Below are 24,438 nucleotides of genomic sequence, written 5' to 3'. Positions count from 1 at the left end.
TAGTCTATTCCCCGCCCCGGGGTCGCTGAGCCACGTTCTGCAGGGCCCGGGCCACGCCCCACCCAGCCCTAGGTCACGCCCTGCGTGATGCTACGCCCCATCTGGCCCTACGCCACGCCCAGCGGGGCCCAGGACCCGCCCAGCCCGCCTCCAGGCCAAGTCCGCACGGCGTCAGGCTGGTGGCCTGCCCTAACCTTGGAGCGGGCAAAGAGCTGGTAGCTGCAGGATCCGTTCAGCGGCTGAGCTGGGAGCCCACTTTCTCTGCGTAAGAGTCTATTGTAGGTACCCTCCAAATGTCCTGGCAGGAAAAGGACTAGGGGCTAGATCCCCCAAGGGGAAAGGAAGCGGCTGCATTTTCCCAGGATCGCACGTCTTATAGAAAAGCCTGGAACATGGAGGCTTTAGTAGCGATTTTAGTTTTCTCCAAGGCTTACTAATCAGAGGGGTGCACTGGCAATTTAATATCTCGAACAGGATTTGGATCATCATTCTGAATACAAAGCAACTTTGGGTTTGTTTCTCCACTGTTTCATGTCCCTGGGCCTGAGGTTTCTCATCTTTACAGAGTCTGTAGAGAATAGTAGCGCTTGAACTGGCCTTAGCACCTCCTATAGCAGCTGGCTTAGTGAAAGTGAGGGCCTCTGTCCACAAAAACAGCGCTAGGAACAGTTGTCATGATACAGAGTAATTCCTTTAAGTAGTACACTGTATTCAATTCATTTTATCCCGAATTCTGGGAAAAAGAGGATGGGGACTCAAATGGGAAGAATCTCCAGGTGTCATTTGAAAGGAAGGTAAACCTTTAATAATGATGATGATGATGATGATGATGATAATGGATAGAGTTTCCTGAGGCCAATGCTGCTACTCTAGGTGATGTGTATATGTTATCTTGCTTAATTTTTAGAACAACCTACATGTGGTAGGATCATTGTCTCCTCCAATTCCAGATGAGGAAACAGATCCAGAGAGAGAAGTACCTTGTGCCTGGCCAGGACTAGAACCCACTTTGGTCAATGTCAGTGCACCACACCTTCTTAGTTGAGAGCAGGGCACTTTGATAGGAGGCTTGGTAATCAATTGATTTATTTAATCAGAAAAAGAAGAGAAAAGGAAATGAAGTTGTGTATGTGTGTTCATTTTTTAAGGAGGGTAAAACTATGAGAAGTTGCTTGGTAAAGGCTAGGCAGGGAGACAGAACTGAAGGAGAGCTATGGTCCTTAAGGATGGCGGCTCCTCAAATCCTAGGAACAGGGAAGGGGATAAAAATAGGGTCCGACAGGAGGAGAGACAAGAATAAATGTAGAGGTTAAGAACTCTGGAGGGATGAGTATTGAGAGCTGTATATCACTAGAGAGCTGTATATCACTGGGGCTCATACTGAGATTATATAATGAAGAGATGGATCGAGGGAAGCTTCTAGAGTGATTTCAGTGCTGGCTAACACTTTGATTGTTCATGCTGCTACCATGAAGCTGGATAAATGTGTACCTGACAATAGTTGTGGAGAGACCTAAAAGTCCATTATTTATTATGCTACGCATTTTGCTAGTCCCTACTGCCGGATGTGAAATTAGACACAAGATCCATGTTTAAAAATGACGTCAGCTTTTCTTTATGGAAGTTACTAAATTCTCCACTGCTCCTATTGCACCCATTGGTGCAAGATTTGTGATAGATTTCACATGCAGGCTCTTACTTTCTTTGGCTTTACTCCTTAAAAGATAGTGTTAAAGAGAAACTAGTCTACATTTTATTTCTCTTTGAAAGAAATACCTTCAAAGAAACTTCAAATTAATAATGTAGGTGTCTTAGAGCAGGAGCTTTATGAAACTATCGTGAGCACGTGTGCTCAAACAAGGGGAGAGAAATCCATGCAAATCCAGTGTACCACAGTGAAAAATGTTGGTGGCATATGGTATTGGTGGCATGGAGTATATACTGTATAATTCCATTTCACATCGTAAGTGATTTAAACACTACTGTTGGTTAAGCACCAAATGCTATTTTACTGAAAAATAATTAAAATAAGCATTCTCCAGTACTGGCCCCCAATATCCGCTAGCCCTGGGGATACACAGACAAGAACGGATAAAAGGGGTCTTTTATGATGTTCTGCCATCAAGAATGATAATCTGGTATCAAACCTTGTGCCCAACTTCATTTTTCAGCCTTTCGTCCTGGAAAAGCTGAACTTGGGGATATTTTTTGAAACCTAGAATATCAATGTACTGCTATACGCCTGTGATGAAATAGCCAAGTTAAAAATCATATTATTAAGGAACCAAAGGTTTCCAAATCAATCTGTCAGAGAAGGGTTTAGTTCAAATGTGCTCTCATTTCCACAGTACCTGCTTTTCATTTTTATAGTATCTTTGAATTTTGACAGCACTTGTACTCAGAAACCTGAAATTGGCAGAGAGAATGAAATCAAAACCAAACATCCAAAACCCCTCGCTGTTTGGATGAAACTTCTGGAAAGCACTCAGGTTTTCATCACTCTAGTTAGTTGTTTTAAATATTTACACAAAAATAATCTGTGGGGAAAAAAAATCCGAAGAGGTCAAAATATGAAGTAATCCAGATAATTATCAGATGAGCTGCAGACACAAAGCACAGACGACGATATCAGTTTGTAAATGGTGGGCTGTCAGGTTTTCATTGTTAATTGGAAGTTAAAATTGACAGTGCTGCAGAGATTTTCTTGGTTTAATTTTTAGTCGTAGTATGATAAACTAGTCCCATCATTTCCAGGAAATCTATTAGATACCAATGTCACAAGAGGGCTAGGACAGAGCCTTCAACACACGTTTTCGATCAAATTCCTCTTCTTTATGCCTCCCAGAGAATACAACTAATTACTCAGTATTTTTTATCACTTCACTTAAAGGCAAAGGAAAAATGAAATTAAAACTTTTCTAGTTCTTACAGAGCTATATTGAAAACACATAGTCCCCCAATTTGGGAAACTTTTTAATGGGGACTCTACCTTTACAAATGAGTCATTTACAGCCTTTTGTTGAAGCCAATTACAAGTTTGTCTCCAGAGCTGTTCTGACTTTCACAGCCACTGTGGAAAACAGTAGAGCAGTTCCTTAAAAAATTAAACACAGAATTACCTAATGATCCAGCAACTCCACTTCTGGGTATATAGCCCCAAAAGGTGAAAGCAGGGTCTTGAACAGCTATTTGTACACCTGTGTTCATAACAGCATTACTCACAGTAGACAAAAGGTGGCAACAAGCCAAGGGCCCATTAGCGGACGAATGGATAAACAAAATGTGGTAGATGCATACAATGGAGTGTTATTCAGCTTTAAAGGGAATGTTGGTAATGCTACAATACGGATGATGAGCTTTGAAGGCATTATGCTAAGTGAAATAAGCCAGACGCAAAAGGACACATGCTGTATGATTTCACTTACAGGAAATGCCTAAAAATGGTCAAATTCATAAAGACACACAGTAGAATGGTTCTTCCCAGAGGCTGGGGGTAGGGAGAATGAGGAGTTAAGTGTTTAATGGGTACAGAGTTTCGATGTGTGGAGGTGGACAGTGGTGACAGTTGCCCAGCAGTGTGAGAGTACTGAATGTGGTTGAACTCTACACTTAAAAACAGTTAAAATGTTAAACTTTATTTTATGAATATTTTATCATCATAAAATTTTGCCCTTAGCTGCTTGTAAATAACTTGTAAAAAGTGGACATGAATTTAGAACCTGTTACCCTCACTAGATTGGCTAGTATACATAAGAGGTCATAATTTTCAATTATATCATCATTAATTAAAAAAAAAAAACCTTTTAAATTGACCCTATTATTTGTTCTTGCCTAGCAGATTCGGCATTTGTGGCAGAGACTCAATTTTATTTGGCGGCTAGGTGCTCACGAAAGCCATTTCCTCCTTCTCCTGGGCACATAGCTCCGCTACTTCCCAGCCTCCCTTGCAGTCACGTGTGGTCTACCACTGGGTGCCAGCCAATGGGATATGGTAGAAGTGACACCCAGAGGGCCCATCCGAAAAACCTTCCACCCACCCAGCATCCTCCACTCTTTCTCCATTCATGGGTAGGATGGAGAGAATGCCTAGAACCTGGAAAATGGAGCCATAGGAGAGAAGCAGGCTGTATTTGAACGGACGTGGAGCAGAACGCCCACCTACCAACCCTAACTGTGAGAAAATGTGATTGAAAAATTTGCTTTTATTGCCTTAAGCCCCTGAGATGTGGGGATCATTTGTTAGAGCAGATAGTCGACCCTGATTAATATGGTATTGTCCTGGTAAGAGAACTGGGTGGTTCCGGATGCCACTTGGAAACCACTGACCTTTAGCCAGCTAATATTAATAACTAATATTAAATGGCTTCCCAAACCCTTGAGAGAATTATTTAAGTGTTAGAGGCATCTGTTAGCACAAAATAATGCGATTATTGATCTCTAATAAATACAGTGTTGAGAGCTAAGTGAAACAGAATGAAATTAAACCCAAAAAAGTCAGCGGGGAAGCTATTCATTAACTGTAAGCCCAAGCATGTGTGTCTGTGAAGAATACCAAATAGTAGTTGTCTCTGTGTTAAAACACAAAGCAATGTGGACTTGAAGCAAACGTTAAAGCGATCACTCGAATTTATAATTCACATAATTCTACTGTTTTCTCTTTAAGTAATATGGGTAATTTCCTTGTTATCATTTCAGGATTTTTTTTGATTATATGTGTGTGTGATTTTTTCCCCTCGCAAAATTAATTTAAATTGCTCCTCAGAGACCTGGTTGGAATAATGGTTTGCAATATTTCGTACTATGTGAGGAACACAGCCTTCGCAACCTTAGCTCTTAAAGAATTCTTCTGTGTGAATAGTTGGCTTGATTGTGTCACTTAGTAAATATTAAGAGAAGTAATAATATACTAGGATATCTAAAATTGTAGGAGAGTATATAGAAACCATGTTGTAGCTAAAATAATCAGAGACAAGAGTTTGCTTCAATCTTCCAGGTAGAATGGGGGTGGGAATCAGGGACAAATCTCCTGACAGAGGGTGCCAGACGAAGCTACATTCTCAGCAAACACGGGGAACCAGGCAGCACCGACAGGTACCTTCAGACGTAGCTCCAGAGTCTGCAAGACCTGACTTCAGTTCCTGGCTCCTTGACTTTCAGGCTGTGGGACCTCTTAATTTCCCTGAGTCATGGGAAATGAAAATACTATTACCTGTGAAATGAAAATACTATGACCTGTCTCTGGCAGCTTGCTGGCTGTCCTGAAAATCTGTTCTTCTTTGCTTTCACACTAATAATTCCCCCGGATTCATGGCCACCCTCTTCAAGATACACCCTTCGCAGCCTCTCTGAAAGCTAGGCATAGCCACGTGACTTCGCAGGTTTGATACGTGCTCCATCTGGCTGGGAGGTGATAGGAATTGAAGGGGCTGTCTTGGGACCAGAGATAGAATTTGTATGTTGAGGATGGAAGAAAACCTTCATAGGGTTTTTGTGTGGGTTAAGTGTGAGGGCTCTGCGAGTGTCTTATCTGGAGTCTTCAGAACGGTGCTGGGGGAGGGTGCTAGGCAGGAGGTGTGATGAGGGTTTAGGTACAGAGAAGTCAGATATAGGAATAGAACAAAGTCAACAGCGTGAAAAGAGTAGGTGGGCCTCAGGGTGTAGCACTCTAAGGATTTCACCCCTGTGGAGACCCCAGGGTCCAGAGGTCAGGAGAAGGGATCTGATACCCAGGCTGGGGGCAAGAAAATCAAGTATCAGAGCTGCGGGCAATTCCTAAATCAAGGATTTAGGAATATTGGTCAGTGTGGTGGTGCTGGTAATAATGCTAATAATAATAACAACAAATAACATTTTTTACATTTATGACAGTCTGTGTGCCAGTCTCTATTCTAGGAGCCCTTTGTCAACATTTTTAAGATTTTATATTTACATAATCCCCCATTTTACAGATGTGAAAACTGAGGCTCAGAGATGTGAAATCTTTTTGCTCAAGGTTTCATAGCTGATAAAGGGCTAACCTGAGATGTAAATCTAGGACTGGTTGACTCCAAAACCCAAATGCTAAGAAATAATGACCCAGTAATCCAAGTTAGGTGCTTAACACAGGACATAGCAAAGGGATCAAGAAACATTTGCTGTGGGATGTCTGGGTGGCTCATTCAGTAAAGCGTCTGCCTTCAGCTCAGGTCATGATCCCAGAGTCCTGGGATCGAGTCCCACATCGGGCTCCTTGCTCAGCAGGGAGCTTGCTTCTCCCTCTGCCTGCTCCCCCTGCTTATGCTGTCTCTCTCTCTTTCTCTCTCTCTGACAAATAAATAAATAAATAAAATCTCAAAAAAAAGAAATGTTAGCTGTTATGATCTAGACAAGAGAGTGAGTATCTGGCACACATCAGCAGGAGCAAGATTGGACCTAAGCCAGAGACTCCGTGAGGCCAGGCTCCTTGTATACTGTGCGTGTGTGTGTGTGTGTGTGTGTGTGTGTGTGTGTGTGTAGCAGAGGTGGGACGACATAGGAGGTGTTGGGCTGGTGAATCTCACTGAAAAGTAAAGAAGTGGGAAGTCAGGGAGCAAAATAGTTCCTGATTCCCTGCATTCTTCTTTATCTTCAATTGTGTAAAGAAGGAACCAGATGCTTCGAGAACAGGGAAGCTGGAAAGGCAGGCTAACACTTTCCTGTATTGTCACAGAATCAGATTTTTAGAGTCAGAAGAAGATCTTAAAAACAATCTAGTATCCAACTCTCTTCTCTCGGAAAGAGGCAAAGGACATTTGCTGGGATTTTTAAAAATCACTGACCGCTGAGAAATAAGCAAACTCAAAAGGGCTTTTAACTCAAAGAATCTGAGGTCCCAGAGAAAGGTTTTAACTTCAGAGAAACAGAGTGAGTGAGTCAGAAAGCACTCCATCATCATGGCATATGTGTGAGATAAAGGTTAGAATTTGTGTTAATAGTAACAGATGTAATAGGAAAACATCTATATTAGATTTTGGCATTCTTTTCTTAAAGTTCCTTAAAATAGAGCATTTTATTATTCTGATGTTTTCATGGTAATAGGATGTGAAGATTATGTGGTCATTTTAATACAGAACTATCTTAACGTTAGGTGCATAAATTTGTGGAAGCTTTAACAGATAGTCCTATTTGAGTATCAGGTACATGGTATTTTTTATTATTTTTTTTAGAGAGGGAGGGAGGGGCAGAGGAAGAGGGAGAGGGAGAGAGAATCTTAAGCAGGCTCCATACCCAGGGCGGAGCCCACCATAGGGCTTGATCTCAATACCCTGAGATCATGACCTGAGCCAAAATCAAGAGTTGGATGCTTAGCGGACTGAGCCACCCAGGCGCCCCCCAGGCACATGGTATTTTTAATTGATACAGAAGAATATATTCAATGAACGTTATGGATATAAAATAAATAAACATCTGTAAACCCACCACCCAACACTACCAATACCATAGACACCCCAAGCACTCTCTCCTCTCTGGTCTCATTGCCCGCCCACCCCTACCCCCTCCAGAGGCAGCCACTCTCCTACTATTAAGACATCCAGTAGTATTTCAGTATTTCAGGCAGCACCATATCCTGGATGCAGGATTCCAAAGAGTAGGGAAAGTATTACTGTTATAAATCAGACTTGCAAAGTACAGCAAATGCCATACTTCTTAACACAGTTTTGCCAAATTTAACTTGTCTTGAAAATTAGCTAATGATAGTACTTCTCGGAGACATAAAAAATAAGGTAGAAGTGACTTATAAAACTTCTCTCACAACAGAATTAAGCACATAGGATGCTAGTTAAATTCCACAACAAATGAATAAATTTGACTTGGTCTCAGCCTTACAATAAGGGATTACAATTCCCCCAAGGAATAATGTCTGCAACAGGTACATATTGAGAAGACTATTTTTTTTTTAAGATTTTATTTATTTATTTGACAGAGAGAGAGACAGCGAGAGAGGGAACACAAGCAGGGGGAGCAGGAGAGGGAGAAGCAGGCTCCTGGCCTAGCAGGGAGCCCGATGCGGGGCTCGATCCCAGGACCCTGGAACCATGACCTGAGCCAAAGGCAGACACTTAATGACGGAGCCACTCAGGCACCCCAATATTGAGAAGACGATTTTAACGTTAATATTCAAAATCCTATAATGTTCAGAGCATGAGTATACAGACAGAGGCTTAACAAAGTCATAAAATATGTATTTGTGAAAAAGGCTATATTGTACTTGGCAGATTCGGGGTGGAGAGGAAGGCCCCCTGGCTTGCTCCTCTTCTTAAATCAGGGATCCGAAGCATTTCCTGGTGAGACACTGTGTGACACTTCTCACAAAGACCCCCCCTCCTTATCCGTGTGGTGTGGGGCGAGGAAATGATGCAGGGAGCAGCGTAAGTTGGTAGCATTAGGGCTGGCCTTACGAGCTTCCCTGCTAGAATTAGGCCTGAGGCAGATCTGGAGAGCCTGAGCCTGGAGGGGCACCCGGAAGGACTCACTTCCAAGGCAGATCGTGCTGGACCTTGGTCAACTCCACGGTGTCCCAGGAATACCACCGATGGTAGGGACTCCATCTCCACTCTGCTTGGCCTGTCCCTACTAAACATTCTGACCCGGTCATTAAACAGAAAGAAACCTGGTAACCAGAGCCCTGGAGCCAATGATTATTTGAAATAGGAAGGCACGTGACTTTGTCAGCCAGTGGAGTAGAGAAGACCATGCAAGGAACTGCTGGCTTCGTTTTTGCCCAAAACAAACAAAAGGCGACGATGTTAACTAACTTGCTTCACTCTTTTGATTGCAGCAGTATTTGGTATCATTGATCTGACGCATCCTGTTGGCGGTATCTTACTCTGCAACAAATCTTGGTGCGTTTCTAGGTGCCTTTGGTTGTGTGCTCTGGAGACAATGTTCAGTGATAGCACTGGCCAGGCTTTCAGACCAGAGATGCCGGTGGACATCTGTTTATGCTGGGCTTAGTTTAAAAGCAGCCATGTGCAATTGAGACTGTGCCATAAAATTCCTCTACCTGATCGGCAGAGTGGATAGAAGTCCCTTTGCCTTGTCTGGGAGCTGTTTCTTGCCTGTGAATTGCATGAAAACCTAGTCTGACTCTTCATTGCTCATGCCTGACTTCGCAGATGTATCTGCCCTGAGTCATTCCTGTGGCTCAGATTCGTGATCCTCAACCAGCTTTATTTGAAAATGACTTTGTAATAGGTGTGTGTGTGGGGGGGGTAGGGGGATAGACAGAAAGGTAGAGAGGAAAAAAGGTGGAAGATACAGGATTTGAGATTAATCAAGGACTTACTTAAAAGGACAAGCTATTCTTAACTCACATCACTGATTATGGTCATAGAAAACAACATACTGTTTTTTTTAACATCAGACAAATTCAGTATTTTATTTTTTTTTTTTTATTTTTTTTTTATATTTTTTTTTTATTTTATTTTTTTTAAACTTTTTTTTTTTTTTTTTTTAAGATTTTATTTATTTATTTGACAGAGAGAGAGAGATCGTGAGACCAGGAACACAAGCAGGGGGAGTGGGAGAGGGAGAAGCAGACTCCCCACGGAGCAGGGAGCCTGATGCGGGGCTCGATCCCAGGACCCTGGGACCATGACCTGAGCCGAAGGCAGACGCTTAACGACTGAGCCACCCAGGCGCCCCCAAATTCAGTATTTTAAAATAAATCATGTAGGAATAAGATATCACTTAGACCTCTCAGAGGTGGGATTATTACTTTCCTTCTAGCATGGGTGAAGTCATGGAAATGTTTATTTCCCTAATTTTTTTGCTTGCCTTCTTTCCTCTTTCAGGTAACAAGACAGCCTGACTTATCAGCATAAAAAATATTTCTGTCAGCATTCAGAGAACATGCGGTAAGTGGAAAAGGAGAGTAGTTATGTCAGCCTGCACTTTTAACATTCTGACCCGGTCATTAAACAGAAAGAAACCTGGTAACCAGAGCCCTGGAGCCAATGATTATTTGAAATAGGAAGGCACGTGACTAGATGCCAAGAGCTGCACTAAATTTAAAAAAAGACAGAACTTGCAGGCCGTCACTCTAATTAACAGTTGATATAGTACAAATATCTTAGCACATCACATCGCAGGCAGATTGGGCCTTTTGACGGGCGGTAGAAACCTCACATGAAAATATTTCATCGAATGTGAGTATTAAGGTGGAATACATGACTTGAAGTAGGAAGAAGGGAAAAAAACCTTCTTGCTGTGGCAAGACACATTTTTCCTTCAGTTGGGAAGGGATCAGTTCAAAGTAACAGTCCACACATGTATCATGTCTTCATTGAATTACGGTGCTGACGTGCTCATCTCCCAAAATAGAACCTCTGTCACCACTTTTGAACCATATTCAGCTATAATGAGAGGCAATGCACTAAAGTTGCTTTTAGGTTCAAGTGAAGCCCTAATCCTTTGAGATATCCGAGAACTTTAATTTTAAAATTGACTAAAATTGACTAAAACTTCACTTTGCAAGAGAAATTAATATCTCATGCAGGAGAAATTAATATCTCATGCAGTAAAATTAATATCCCTAGGAGTAGAATCTAAAACTCTCATCACAAGAATACATGCAAAATTGTGGGGTTTTTTTTTCTAGCTTTGCTGTATATACACTTTTAACTCATGCCCTTATTTTTTTCTATATCTTTTTAAAAAAACTAATTCCAGTGAAGTTAACATACAGTGTTGCATCAGTTTTGGGTGTACAATATAGTGATTCAACACTTCCACATATCACTCGGTGCTCATCACAATAAGTGCCCTCCTTCATCCCCATCACCTGTTTCCCCTACCACCCTCCCCACCCACCTCCCCTCTGGTAACCATGTTTCTTCTCTATATTAAGAGTCTGCTTTTTGGTTTGTCTCTTTTTTTCCCCTTAGTTCCTTTGTTTTGCTTCTTAAATTCGATGTATGAGTGAAATCCTATAAAAATTCTATGGTTCTGAGTAATGGTTTTAAAAGAGTGAAATGAACCCATTTTCCATAAAACAAAGGAGTTTGAATGTATCTGGTGTTCAGAGCACTGGAGAGTCACACTATATTGTATGTTAGGCATTAACTTTGCATTGCTAGAGGCCTCCCCCATTTTGCACACCGTAATCATACTCCTGTATGTTTGACAGCAGAAAGAATGACATTTGGAGGACTCTGAAACAGGGCGGGCTGTAATGGCTGGCTGCCCCTGGAAATAAGAAATAGTGAATTTTTCTCCTGGTTAAAGTAGTCTGAACCAAAAGATTTCCATGAACAAAAATTGCCTTTAATGCCTCTGTCCATTTCCCCTGTTCACTTCCATTCTGGTCTGTTTGGTGATTCTCTCATGTTCTCTGGACTCCCCATTATGCGCTCTCTCCTCGTTCTGAGAGGGGTAGTAATTCTTAGTCTGCTACACTTGAGTCCACCTGCCAGGCAATCCTCCTCACCCCCGCCATCCCCCTCCAACACTCATTCTCTTTCATGTCCAAACGTACATCCCTTGTGGCTGCAAGTTTCTCTTCTCTGAAGCTACTTGTTTTGATGGAAAAAAACAAAAAGCCATGCTCAAGTATTCATGAATGATAGTAAGTTCATGACTTGTCCATCTTGTTAGGACATTTGCATACTATTGGGGGTCATCTAGGAAAGATGCATTTTCTAATCTTAGAAAAACCTAAAAATTTGGTAAGATATATTGTTTAAAAAAAGGGTCTCTTATGGCCAATCAAGTTTGGAAAAACCCCATATGTATAGTCTGTTATTGGAGATTCATAACGCTTTGTAGTTTTTCCAAGCACAGGTAAGTTCTACAGTAAAGAGAGCTATTTGTTTAAACCTGAGATTTTCCCCAAATTTATGAGCACTAATGAACATATCTGTCTGTATGTTTTCTTTTTCTTAGTATAACAACTATTAATGCTCCATGGAGAACACACTTAGAGATATACTTCATTATTCCAAAGTAGGGATTTGTCCGACGGTGTGAATTTCAGATACAGTGGTGGCACCTTGAGTAAGCATTTTGGAGTTTTAGATTTCTTTCAATTCTTCTAAAGTCACACTGTGTGATAGTTGTCTCCTCCACCTATGAGTATTTGACTTTCTTATCCAGTTCACTGTAATGTGTGATCACTTCCGGTTGTAAGTTTATGTAAACGAATCATTCACCTGTTCTTGACGTCATCATTGAGGTTGAAGTTCTCTTCAGCAGCTCGTTCAAAAGCAGCGCGTATTGCTTCCCACAAAGAAAGTGTATTTTCTGTCTACAAACAAAGGCCTTATCTTGATTCTTCCCGCCAAATTTCGACATTTCTCTCCACCTGGCAGAGGGAGTCTGTGATATTAAGGGTCGTTGCTGCGAGCGCGTAATTCCCACAACATCAAATCCTGCAGGACCAGCGATTGATCGTTGTCGTCATGCAGAAAACCGAGACAGATGTTTCACTGGCCATGCGTTTGTACTATCCCATCAGCAACTCTGGACTGTGCGCCAACTCTTTACCTCGGGGATTCGTGTCACCTGGTGAAGCCAAACCTTCTTGACGATGTCTTCAATCATTTCCTTCCTCTATAAGTTAAGTTGGAGGGACGTTGGAAAGAGGAACATTAAGGGAAGCATAAATGCTCGCAGTGGAAACTACTGTAGGATTCATAATTTCTTGTTGAAAAGTCAGTGGAATGCATGGCTTTGTAAAGAAAATAATGCTCTAAGAATTTACTGAAAAAAAGGGAAGATTTGTCCATTAAAGCTTCATTTGATAATTTATAGGGGAAGATGTTGTTCTCCAAAAGCAGACCAAAGCTAAAACAAATTAAAAACAAACAAGAATTGGAGAAAAAGATATATTAGAATCTTAGTTTGTCCTAAAACAATTTAAAAAGGTGTATTTGTCTACATTTCCTTAGCTTTATTTATTTTTTTGTAAGATTTTATTTATTTATTGAGAGAGAGTGAGCATTAGCGGGGGGGGGGGGGGGAAGGGAGGGGCTGGGAGAGAGGGAGAAGCAGACTCCCCACTGAGCAGGGCACCCTAGCAGGGCTCAATCCCTGGACCGAGGGATCACAACCTGAGCCAAAGGCAGATACTTAACCAACTGAGCCACCCAGTTGCCCTACATTTCCTTAGCTTTAACATGATTTCTAAAAAATATTGCTCAGAGATTTCAAACATGACTCATGAAAGCAGATTAGAGAAAATGCTTAATTTTTAAAAATGTAGCTTAAAAAAATTTAATTTTACATATAAATTTAAAAATGTATAGTACTTGGGGCGCCTGGGTGGCTCAGTCGTTAAGCATCTGCCTTCAGCTCAGGTCATGATCCCAGGGTCCTGGGATCGAGCCCTACATCGGGCTCTCTGCTCCGCGGGAAGCCTCCTTCTCCCTCTCCCACTCCCCCTGCTTGTGTTCCCTCCCTCGCTGCATCTCTCTCTGTCAAATAAATAAAATCTTAAAAAAAAATAAAAATAAAAATGTATAGTACTCAACTAACCGATAGCTTTGATGAATTCCTCTGAGTCTCAGTTTACCCCTCTGTAAAAGGGATTATAGACTGGACATATAATTTCATGGGTTATAAGAATGTGAAAGTATTTTATAACAGAAAAATACTAAGCAGATAAAGTTACTATCATTATAATTCAAATTGCTTTTAAGGGAAATTTCTAAGAAAGCAAGCTATTCTATTTAGAAGAACATGATAAGACAAAACCACATTCCCATGCCAGCACATTTCAATCCATCCAGTGCCTTCTACATATAGTCTAGGTGCTTTTCCAACTGCTATTTTTTCACTGGGTCTCAAGGCAAGTGAGAGCTCACTTGAGCCCTTTAAAGGGGAAATCTCAGTTTTCTACACTACTCTGGGTCCTCTAGACATCAGCCCTGTTGGTTTTCCAAGCCAGACATTTTGGGGGCTCATGTCTCCAATGCAGATCCCAGGAGTTGGGGTACCTCATGTGGGTTACCAAACCCTGTTGTGTGTTGCCACTCCAGGGCTGGGGTTTTTGGTGAGACCATTATCTCCACCTCTCCTGCCTGTCTGGATGTGGTTTTTCTACCCTTTGTTGTGGAGAAGCAATTCATCTAGTTTTCAGATATTTTTCAGAGCTGGAGCTGTGGATTTGGTTTGTCCGTGGGAGGACGTGAGTTCAGGATCTTCCTACACTGCTGACTTGCAGAAGTCTCTGACCCCACTGCAGCATTCTTTCCAAGAACCGAGACATGGAAACAGCCTAAGTGTCCACCAACAGATAAATGGATAAAGAAAATGTGGTATATATAAAATGAAATGTTATTCAGCTGCACAAGAGAAGGAAATCTTGCCATTTGCAACGACACGGAGGGAACTTGAGGGCATTATGCTAAGTGAAATGAGACAGACAGATACCATATGATCTCACTTATATGTGGAATCTAAAAAATAAAACCAAATGAGCTCATAAATACAGAGAACAGATTGGTGGTTGCTAGAGGCCGTGGCGTAGGGGGTGGGCAAAATGGGTGCAGGTGGTCAAAAGGTACAAATTTCCAGTTATAAAATAAGTAACTCATGGGGATATAATGTACGGCATGTTTACTATAATTGATAATACTATACTGCATATTTGCACGTTGCTAAGAGAGTAGATCTTAAAATTTCTCATCACAGGAAAAAATTCTGTAACTATGTGTTTATGGGTGTTAACTAGACCTATTCGGTGATCATTTCACAATGTATACAGATATCGACCCATTACATAGTACACCTGAAACTAATATAATGCTATATGTCAATTATACCTCAATTAAAAAAAAGTAAATGATAGCTTTTTACACTCTCTCTATTCTCCATCCTTCTTCCATAATTTGCTGAAATCAAGCTTCTAATTGCTCCTATTATTTCCATTTTTGCTTCTCTGTATATTTTTTTTATTCTATTCATGGGAACCAAGAATATTCTTGGCAGCCTGTTTTCCAATACAGCGCACAAGCTCATTTCCTTTATATATTTGCTCAAGGTTACTGGATGACCATGTCAATCATCTGGGTGCTTGTTAAAAGCAAAGATTCCTGGACCCTTCTGTAGTCCTTCTGTATCAGTGTTTCTGAGTGTGGCCTCAGAATCTGAATTTCCAGAAGATTCTTGTGTGTACTAAAGTTTGAGAGCTACTTAATTTTTTTAACTTACTTTTCTCACTAGTTTCTTTTATTGCAAATGGGAAAAGAAAACTGCAATCCACAAAGAGCCTACGTTCTAGATGGCAGAAAATGGAACAAGTGCTTAAGAGTATCAACATGCATTACACAATCAAGTCCTTGTATTTTTTTTTTCTAAAAATCAGGACCTGTGGTTGCTTTGAAGTGAGTCTAGACATGGTCTCTTTTTCAGTATCTTGATGAATTATACCTGAAGAAAAGAGAAGGTACAAGAGATTGACAGAGGGTGAGCCCCTCTTTCTTTTGAGGAGGTGTGAGATGTAGACAAGAACTAGATGCCCAAAGACATGACTGTTTTGTAACTTTGGATGGGTCCCTTCCTTTCCCTGGGTCTCAGGTACTTCATACACCATTGAGCCAAATAATCTCTTAGTTCCCTCTGAGCACTAATAAACAACATATCATTCTTCTTCACCAGGGAAAGCATAAAGCCAAACCAAAAGATGAAAATGGAAATGAAGGTAGAAGTTCCCTTAAACAGCAAATACTGAAGATGTGTGCTTCATGGCCACTTTTCCTTCTTACATTTTTTTTGGAGGGGGGTAGGGGGATGGGTTAGCCTGGTGATAGATGTTAAAGAGGGCACATACTGCATGGAGCACCGGGTGTTATACGCAAACAATGAATCATGGAACACTACATCAAAAACTAATGATGTAATATATGGTGATTAACATAACATAATAATAAAAAAAAATTTTTTTAAATGATGTAAAAATAGCATACAGCAGTGCAAAAGAATAAAATACACATCCAGTTGGATACATCTCAGGAAATAATATTGAGGGGAAAAAAATCAAGTTGCAGAAGAATTCAGGGATTCCATTTATATCAGCTCAAAACATTCAAGACTCAACTGCACATTGTTTGAACATATCAACATATGTGCCAGACTACAAAGAAAAGCAAGGGAATGACAACCCAAAATTCAGGGTAGTGGTTTTCTCTAGGGAGAAGCCCCATGACATGATGGAGTGGCACATGGGGGCCCTCAGAGGTGCCCAGAACACTCTATCTCTTACCCTGGGTGGTGGTTTTATGGTCGTCAATTTTACTGTAACTCATCATACCTTATATGCATGTTATAATTATTCTTTGTATCCAATCAGTTTCTAATGAAAACAAAAATAAGTCAGGAACATATCATATTTTGATATATAGTAAATTTTTCTCCTCTATTGTGTGCATTCTGTGCTGTTACTCTATTTCTTTACAGACTTCCATGTTTAAGTAAATAGATCTTTCATGAGAAACATAAAACAGAACCCTGTACTTTGGAAGTTCTTCATGTAAAAACAAAACAGCATCAACAACACAAGGTAAGAGAACATCAACAAATATGTAACAGGTACCTTTGCTAAAGTAAACTAGAATTGTATAAACACGGATTGTGTAAGGCATGCATTTCTGCAAACAGAGAAATTTGGTGCCAGATTTCCAGAGCATCGTCCTCTAGAGCTATTATTAGCTCCTTCCATTTGAATAGCGCAAGTTCCTTTTATTCACAAATATTAAAAATTATGGCTTATTCTGCCCCATCCCCTTGGTCATAAATGCAATGATTCATTTCTAAATATCATTATCCAGACACTGCTTTGCAAGAACTATTCTTCAAAAGAACACCAGGTTGTGTGAATGTTGAGTCTGGATTTCTTGGCCACACTGTTGAACCCAGGAGTCTCCCACTGGTAGATCAGTGATTTTGCAGCTTTGGAAAATGCTAAATTAGTCATCATGCCCCTTTACTGAAGTTGGCCAGGATTCTCAGCTCAGAGGAGATAAAATGTCTTCTGAGGTAGAGAAACAAAACAGCGCGAGGTCCAAGATTTTAGATCTTGTGAACTTTCCCCCAAGGCTAAACGCCACCAGCCGTGACCACCATGTTCCCCAACATGCAAACACACTACCGCACTCTCTCCTTCACTAAATCCCAGCAATGATTCAGATCCTGGAGATCACACAGCTGTATGTGTGTGGTAGGGGAGGGGAGAGGCAGAGGAAGAGGGCGAGGGAGAGAGATCAGCTTCCTCAAGCATGTCTAACTCCTCCATTCCCCAGATTATATATAAAGAAAATAATCTCATATCTCATGTAAGTGCACAGCACCAGAATTCGCTTCCCTGAAATTCGGCATCTAACACAGGTCACAATTAAAGATGTAGTTACAAATAGAAATAATTTACTCAGCTCTTTTTGAGAGACACGTAATAAATTTTGGGGCTTGTTCTATCTGTGAATGCTATGGAAATGCATTTAAAGGCAAAAATCAAAGTAGCTCATAGCTGTTTACCCTAGAAAATGCAAAAGAAAGCCGTATCCTTTCTTATATCTTGTTGCTATGGAAGGTTTCACAGTCTGGATATGCACCCTAAACTGTTTTCAAAAATGGAATAGACAATGCAATAAAAGTGAAATTCATCGTTGTTCTAAACATTTAAAACAGAGGTAGCATTTACTGGTAAAATTTAAAAGTTTGCTCTTCTATTAAGATGGAAAATAAGTTTTCTCCATTCATAATTTTTATGAAGGCAAGGTCTTTTTTGTAGTTGTTCAAAAATAGGGTGATAAAAGTGGATATAACAGAGCTAACATACATGATGCCTAAAAACGGATGTGAAGACATACATAGCAACTGAAGACGCATGCCTGAAGAGACGTGCGTGGAACCCCGACTTGAGGAACCTCCTAATTTGGTGGGTTATTACCAGATATCCATTTGTTTGCACTAAAATGAAAGCAGAGAAACAGTTAAGTGCGTAGAGAAACAAGATAATATCTTGTAGGAGCCCAGCCTTATGTACAAGTCCAATTAAAGGGCCCCATCATCAACATAATCCAAAGCAGCTGGCATTTCTAACACAAATAAGACCTGAAAATTTGGGTGGAATTGCTTATATTTCTCCTCAGACTCCCAAAGAAAGACCCTATTAAGTCAAACTAAATTGTACCAAGTGCCTTAAAGAGGTGCCTGTCTGTTTTAATTTTCCTGACACTCCTCACTGAGGCTTGGTCTAATAGTGATTGTGTAGCACTATTAGGAATGCCTCTGATAGAAAAATGCGGTTGTCAGCTAGTGCTTTATTATTTTGATGCTGTACAATAATTTCTCTCATAGCTGTTGTTACATAAAAGGATATATTGGCCTTCTAGCTCAGCTCCTAATTAAGCAACAGTGAAATTTTATACTAATACCGGATTTAAAGGGAAGATTGCAAACGCATTTATCTTCCAAACCTACCTGATTGTCATTAGTGTACTATTCTAAACCATTTTAGAAATGGATTGAACAAAAGAAATCCATTTTAGAAATGGATTGAACAATGCAATGCCTTTTGTATTATTTTTCTGAAATCTAATTCCTGTTGGGTATTTAATACTTACCTGCCCTTTAAAAATATAGACCAGAATGGGGACACTTGGGTGGTGCAGCCGGTTAAACATCCGAGTCTTGGTTTCTGCTCTGGTCGTGATCTCAGGCCATGATCTTGGGGTCGTGAGATGGAGCCCCGCATCAGGCTCCGCGCTCAGCGTGGAGTCTGCTTAAGATTCTCTCTCCCTCTCCCTCTGCCCCTCCCCACCATGCTTTCTGTCTCTCTAAAATAAATAAATGTCTTTTTTTTTTTTTAAAGATTTTATTTATTTATTTGACAGAGACATCGAGAGAAAGAACACAAGCAGGGTAAGTGGGAGAGAGAGAAGCAGGCTTCCCGCCGAGCAGGGAGCCCGATGCTGGGCTCGATCCCAGGACCCTGGGATCACGACCTGAGCCGAAGGCAGACGCTTAACGACTGAGCCACCCAGGCACCCCAAATAAATAAGTCTTTAAAAAAATACATAGATTGGAATGACTATGTGTGACTGAGACACTTTAAGGCACTTTTTTTTGCATGTATTACAAAAATAGGTGCTATAGAAATGTTACATTTCATCAGTAACTTGTTTTGATTTTGAAGTGATGAACCAATCAGATAAACACTGAGCAGGTATGAATTAATCTGAAGGAAATAAGGAGGTCTTTTACAAAACTAGCAAGAACATCAATGCGATCAAAATAGTTACAATGAAACCAACAAACAAAAAGGATTGATCAGCAATCTGCCCCTTGATGCCATTGTGTCTAATATAGGCACAGGTCAGTGTTTTTTCTCAACATCAGCTATTTTTATTCCCATCTTGGTTTGCCATAATTTGGTATTTCCTGGCCCCGGCCATCATAATCATCAACCTGCTGGCAAATGCCCGGGGAATCTGTATCTGCCTGTGTTCCTGCCTATCTTTCCTGACCACCCCTTCCTTCCCAGTACTGCTGAGTTTGATTCTTGCCCTAGTTGATCGAATACTATTTCAGCTCTAACGGACCTCCTGTTGTTAGCCTCAAATTGTTTCTTTGGTGTCTAAGCAATATATTTCCAATTTCATAAGCTATCAGGGAATAAGTGCCTCCAGATGCTGACAGGGACTTTACATATAATATTTAATCAGCAACACTGCTATAGAGTAGATATAATTATTCTCATATATATGTAAATATATCAAGCCAAGACTCAGAAAAGAAAATGACTTGCCTAAAGGTTCTCATAGCTTCTCAGTGACAGAGGCAGGATTTGAAACTTGGGCCAGCAAACTTTGCAATGAGTCCTCTCCCCCTTCTCTCCCTGGGCCACACCCTCTAGATAGAGACCTTGGTGGAGTTATCAGCTCAGTGCCTAGGAAAGCAAAATGGTCTGCACAGGGACCATCTAAGGGGAAGTAAGGGGCGAGTAGCCAAGGATAGAATGGATGAACACATTTTGGAGGAGAGGCTTGAGATATCTGAGAAGTTGGTGATCATGTCAGATGAGTCTTATCGGGTATCTGAGTAGACAACAGACTGCAGATCAATGGAAAGCAAGGTAGGGTTTGGGGCAGCACTTCTCCACTGGGAGTGATTTTGCATTCGCCCCTCCCCTCACCCAGGAGCATTGGCAATGTCTAGAGACGTTTTTGGTTGTCACGACTCGGGGTGGTGGTCCTAGCATCTTAGTGGTTAGAAGCCAGGGATGCAGCTAAATATCCTACAATGCACAGGACAGTCCCCCCACCCCAACAAAAAAATGCCATGGCCCCAAATGTCAATAGCTAGAAAACCCAGGTCAGGGTGACTTGAAGGTATCAGAGTGGGAGAATATTGCTTCAATATGGCCCATTTCACTACACTGATCTTTCTTTGTGGGGCCAACTGTTTTCACTTAATTATGTTCAGTGAGTTGGATTTAAATCATTTCAAAATGAATGAAGCAGTTTTCAGCTTGTTCATTTCTAAAGGGTTGATAGCCGATTCACTATTATGCTACAGACAGGAAGTCTTCAGTAATCTGTCTTCTCTCGATGTTCTTTGACTCTCATGACTTTGAAGTAACTACTAACTTAAAAAGAGCACTCAGCTTTGTCTATGATGGAGAGAACATCCTCACTCTTGCCATTGTTTTTAAAGCAGAGGTAAAAAAAAAAAAAAAAAAAAAAAAGTGCTTCTTTGCATCCCGTCTTCTGTTTGTGTCGAATCCTATAGAAATCCGGGATGCTATTTTGGCTGGTGACAAGAGACAGCTTCTCAGAACTTGATATCACACTTAAAGATAAAGATATCCAATCTTTAAGTGGAGACACTTCCTCTTCATTCTCTGTGGGTTTCTTTTCAAAACACCACAATGAAATCATTGCTTTTCCCTCCAAGATGGAATCTTAGATAGAGCAGAGTATTAGCAGCTCATATATTCATCAGCTTTTTTTTTTTTTTGAAGATAAGGTTTCTTCTGTGTCGCATATGAAAAGGCATTTTAATGCTATCTCTCTGACTTATTCTCCCGTGCTTTTCCCTTTACATGCTCACATTATTCATAGCAATACCCACTCTTATTTCTTTTTAAATAGTGTGGCTTTTAAGCTGGGCAGACCCTGGTGGAAATGATCAGGGAGGATTTCATAGAAATATTGCTTCTTTGGCGGAGCTTTAGTTCCCATCCTAACAGATTGAAGGAAAGCAGTGTTTGTCCTTGCTCAGCTCCCTGGCGCGGAGAATGTTTGCCACTCTTCCTTATCAAAATCCCCTCCTCTGGAGTTCTTGAAAGATGGAATGGAAATAAAGTTTTATTTTGTTTTTTTTGTTTTTGTTTTTTTTTTTTCCCATGTCAGCCATTGATAGCCATTCGGTGCTAAAGGATTTTGATTGTGATCTTGGGTGGAGAATAGAACAGAAGGAGGGAGGGGGCAGTTCTCGTCTGCGTTGTTCATTTTCCCTCTGGAAAGCCGCCGCCTTCACAAAGCAGAGTCACCCGGTGGCGTGTCACTGGGGGCCTCTGTGTCCTCATCGGCCAGAAGGGACGTGAGCAGTCCCTTTGGCCTCCTCCATCGCTATAGCAGGTGCTTGATTGCCCCGCAGATAATAGTGTGCAATAGCTACAAGACTGTCAGGAAGATCAGCTAGCTTTTCAGTAAATATTTATCAAGCGCTCCTATTTATCAAGAGCAGAGTCATGAGGATTGTGCCCGACGGTTCACAGGCAAAGGACGCGGTTTGCTCCAGATATGCGCCATTGTTATTGTCATAACTAAGTTCAAAAGGCTGGAAGGTGTGAAAACTATTTTAAGGATCAAAGGTCAAGAGGAAGTACATCGCACTGAAGTCAGAAACTTTTCATTTCCGGGTAACCCCGTGAACCAAAGCTGATCTGAGGGAGCCAGACCTGCTCGTGAGGTTCTGTCTCGTTGCTCTTCTGTGTGACATCTGCCTCCTATCCACCTACCCGCAAAAGACCTGCTCTAATCTGAACAGGCACTCTCTCTCCATAGAAGGCTGCCCCTTTGCTTGATTGTTCTGTAGCAATGTCTCCCCTTTCTTCCTCTAATACTCACTGAGCACTAATTGCCTCCTCGGCTTAAACATTATGACATTTCCAGAAAAGAAGTGCTATTATTAGCTCTCATCTCATAGGTAAGAGACTTCAATTTGGATAGTTAGTGACTTGCCCGGGGCTCACACAGGGAGAAACTGGTGGCGCTCTACTTGGACAACCTGTGATTTAACTTCAGACTCAGTTGCGTCTTCTCAGACAGACCGGTTTATTTATGCTCCCACAACCAGAGAAATGAATCTGTACTTGATGAACCTCTTGCTCTCAAACTCATCCTGGTCCTTATCACTACGGGGACCTAGACATAGTATGAGCCACATCCCTTCCCTCACGGACTGTTGAAGATCACCTTACTTAAACATTATTGAATGGAATCATTTTTTTAGTGAAAAGAACCAAGCCCTGACTTACAGTAAGGAGTCACAAAACTGGAATCAAAATTAAAATATTGAGTTCTTTTCAAAAACAGAGTGCACCCATGAAGAAATTAGGGATAATTCCATTTATTTACAAACTCAACATTAAGTAAAAGCAGAACACAGGGGCTCCTGATGGGAGCCTGGCTTTCTTGCTATTCCTGCCGCTGAGAGAGGTATGAGATCACTTTCTTCTCCACTTTCTGAGATGTCTTTCAGTGATTTCCACATTTTACTTTCTGGGATTCGGGGGTGGGGGTGCCAGGTTACTGTGTATTGCTCCTTACATGTTTGTTTTCCCATGATGCTTAAGTGGAGTGACTTTTTTTTTTTCCTTCTTTGGTCCCTGGTTAAACCTTCATTCTGCTTAGAGAAAATTGAAGGCCCCTGTTGCTAAAAATAAGAGAGATGAATCGATAGTCAAACGTATTAAATAAAAACATTATATTTGGCTGAATGTGAGAATAGCAAAACATAAAAAGTACCATTATAATATATTCTACTTCTCTTAATTTGACACTAAGCTGCTTGCTTTTTTTTATATGTAGTCAACATCAGTTCACCAGAAGGATGGTAGTTAAGAAACAAGCTGTTAAATATTAAAGCTGAATCTATGTAATTGAATGTTTTTGGTATGGCTGCGTTCAAAATATATGCTATTAAGTTACTGTTCCACAAAGATATTTAATTACTGACATCTAATCATGTTATTGCTGTTTCTTTAACCAAGCAAAAATATGAAGTGCTGGAAAGAAAACAGTTTCATTTTAAACAGAAACATTTTATTAATTTCAGCAATAAAACCAAACTCAAATCTCCAAATGAAATCATCCCATTTTTAAAGATAGCACTTCTCAGTTTGGTAATCCTTGTGTAATGCTGAGATAGATGGCTATACTTAACGTGTTCAAACATTCCCGCAAATAATGCACGCAATAAAAGTTAATTATGCTCGTTTATTACATCAAAATAAAATCTAAACCATGGAATTCACGAAGGAGAATTTCATAGTCAATGGTGGAGCATTATTATAGATGTTTATGACCAAACATTTTTAATGCCATAGACAATTTGGGAAGACGTTAAGGCGACAATCAGAAAATCATAATATCTTTCACTGGTATAGTGCTTGCACAGATTCACAAACATGATCACATTTCATCATAATAACAGTAGTGTGAATTAGGCGAGGAAGATATTGTTAGAAGAATTTCACATATGGGGAAATTGAGGCCACAGAAATGTATGTGACTTGTAGTTCACATGGCAAGTCCGGTGGCAAAACTGGAATTGGGACCCGAGGCTTTTAATTTCAATTCTTGGGAATTAGAAGATAGGTGAAATGTGAGTTTTATAATAGCGGTTTCTGATGGTCATTCTCACATTTTTTAAAATTAAAGGGGTATTGTTTAAAATGGTATGGCCAAAATGATTTGACCAAGAATTATTTTCCTCTCGGACCAGACATACTAAATGTTCTGAGTTCATGGAAATATCAAAATAATGGCGTTTGTTTTTTTCCTTTTTCTTTTCTTTTTTCCTTTTCTTTCTTTCTTTTTTTTTTTAGCTTACAAAGCCATCTTTGTTAAAAGGTAATATTTCAGATTTTTTTTTTTTTACTTCCTGACTTTTCTTCTCATCTTCATTTTATTTCCTCTTACAAATAGGTCAGTTTCTACTAGGAGAATTGAGAGGCTATTTCTCCCTAATATCTGTGAATGCATTCAGGGAGGCAAGTAGGAAGTAAAAACGATGCATCTTGAATGCTGAAATAATTTTCTAGGGGTGTCACTTACGTTAAGCACTGACCAGGTGACTTGGTCCATATTCATAAGGAAGCAGTTAGGAGATTTGAAGTTTGATCACTGCATAAAAAATTGGACACACCACTATCTTATCTCAGTTATAGACGTTCAAAATAAATCAGCTGACCAG

The 24,438-nt window shown here is 40.5% G+C and overlaps 1 long non-coding RNA gene across 1 annotated transcript; it reads left to right on the top strand.

The window, feature by feature from the left end:
* The first annotated feature begins 161 nt into the window (after positions 1–161).
* LOC118538817 (uncharacterized) lies at positions 162–19,016 on the top strand. The gene is made up of 5 exons (XR_013448507.1): positions 162–278; positions 9,813–9,875; positions 16,414–16,516; positions 17,744–17,890; positions 18,849–19,016. It is a non-coding gene; the product is annotated as an uncharacterized LOC118538817 (long non-coding RNA).
* The last annotated feature ends 5,422 nt before the right edge of the window (positions 19,017–24,438 follow it).

This window comes from Halichoerus grypus, chromosome 6 (assembly GCF_964656455.1).
Source record: "Halichoerus grypus chromosome 6, mHalGry1.hap1.1, whole genome shotgun sequence".
Taxonomy (NCBI): domain Eukaryota; kingdom Metazoa; phylum Chordata; class Mammalia; order Carnivora; family Phocidae; genus Halichoerus; species Halichoerus grypus.
The sequence above is the reverse complement of the archived record's forward strand: the minus strand, read 5'-3'. Positions and strand labels throughout refer to the sequence as shown.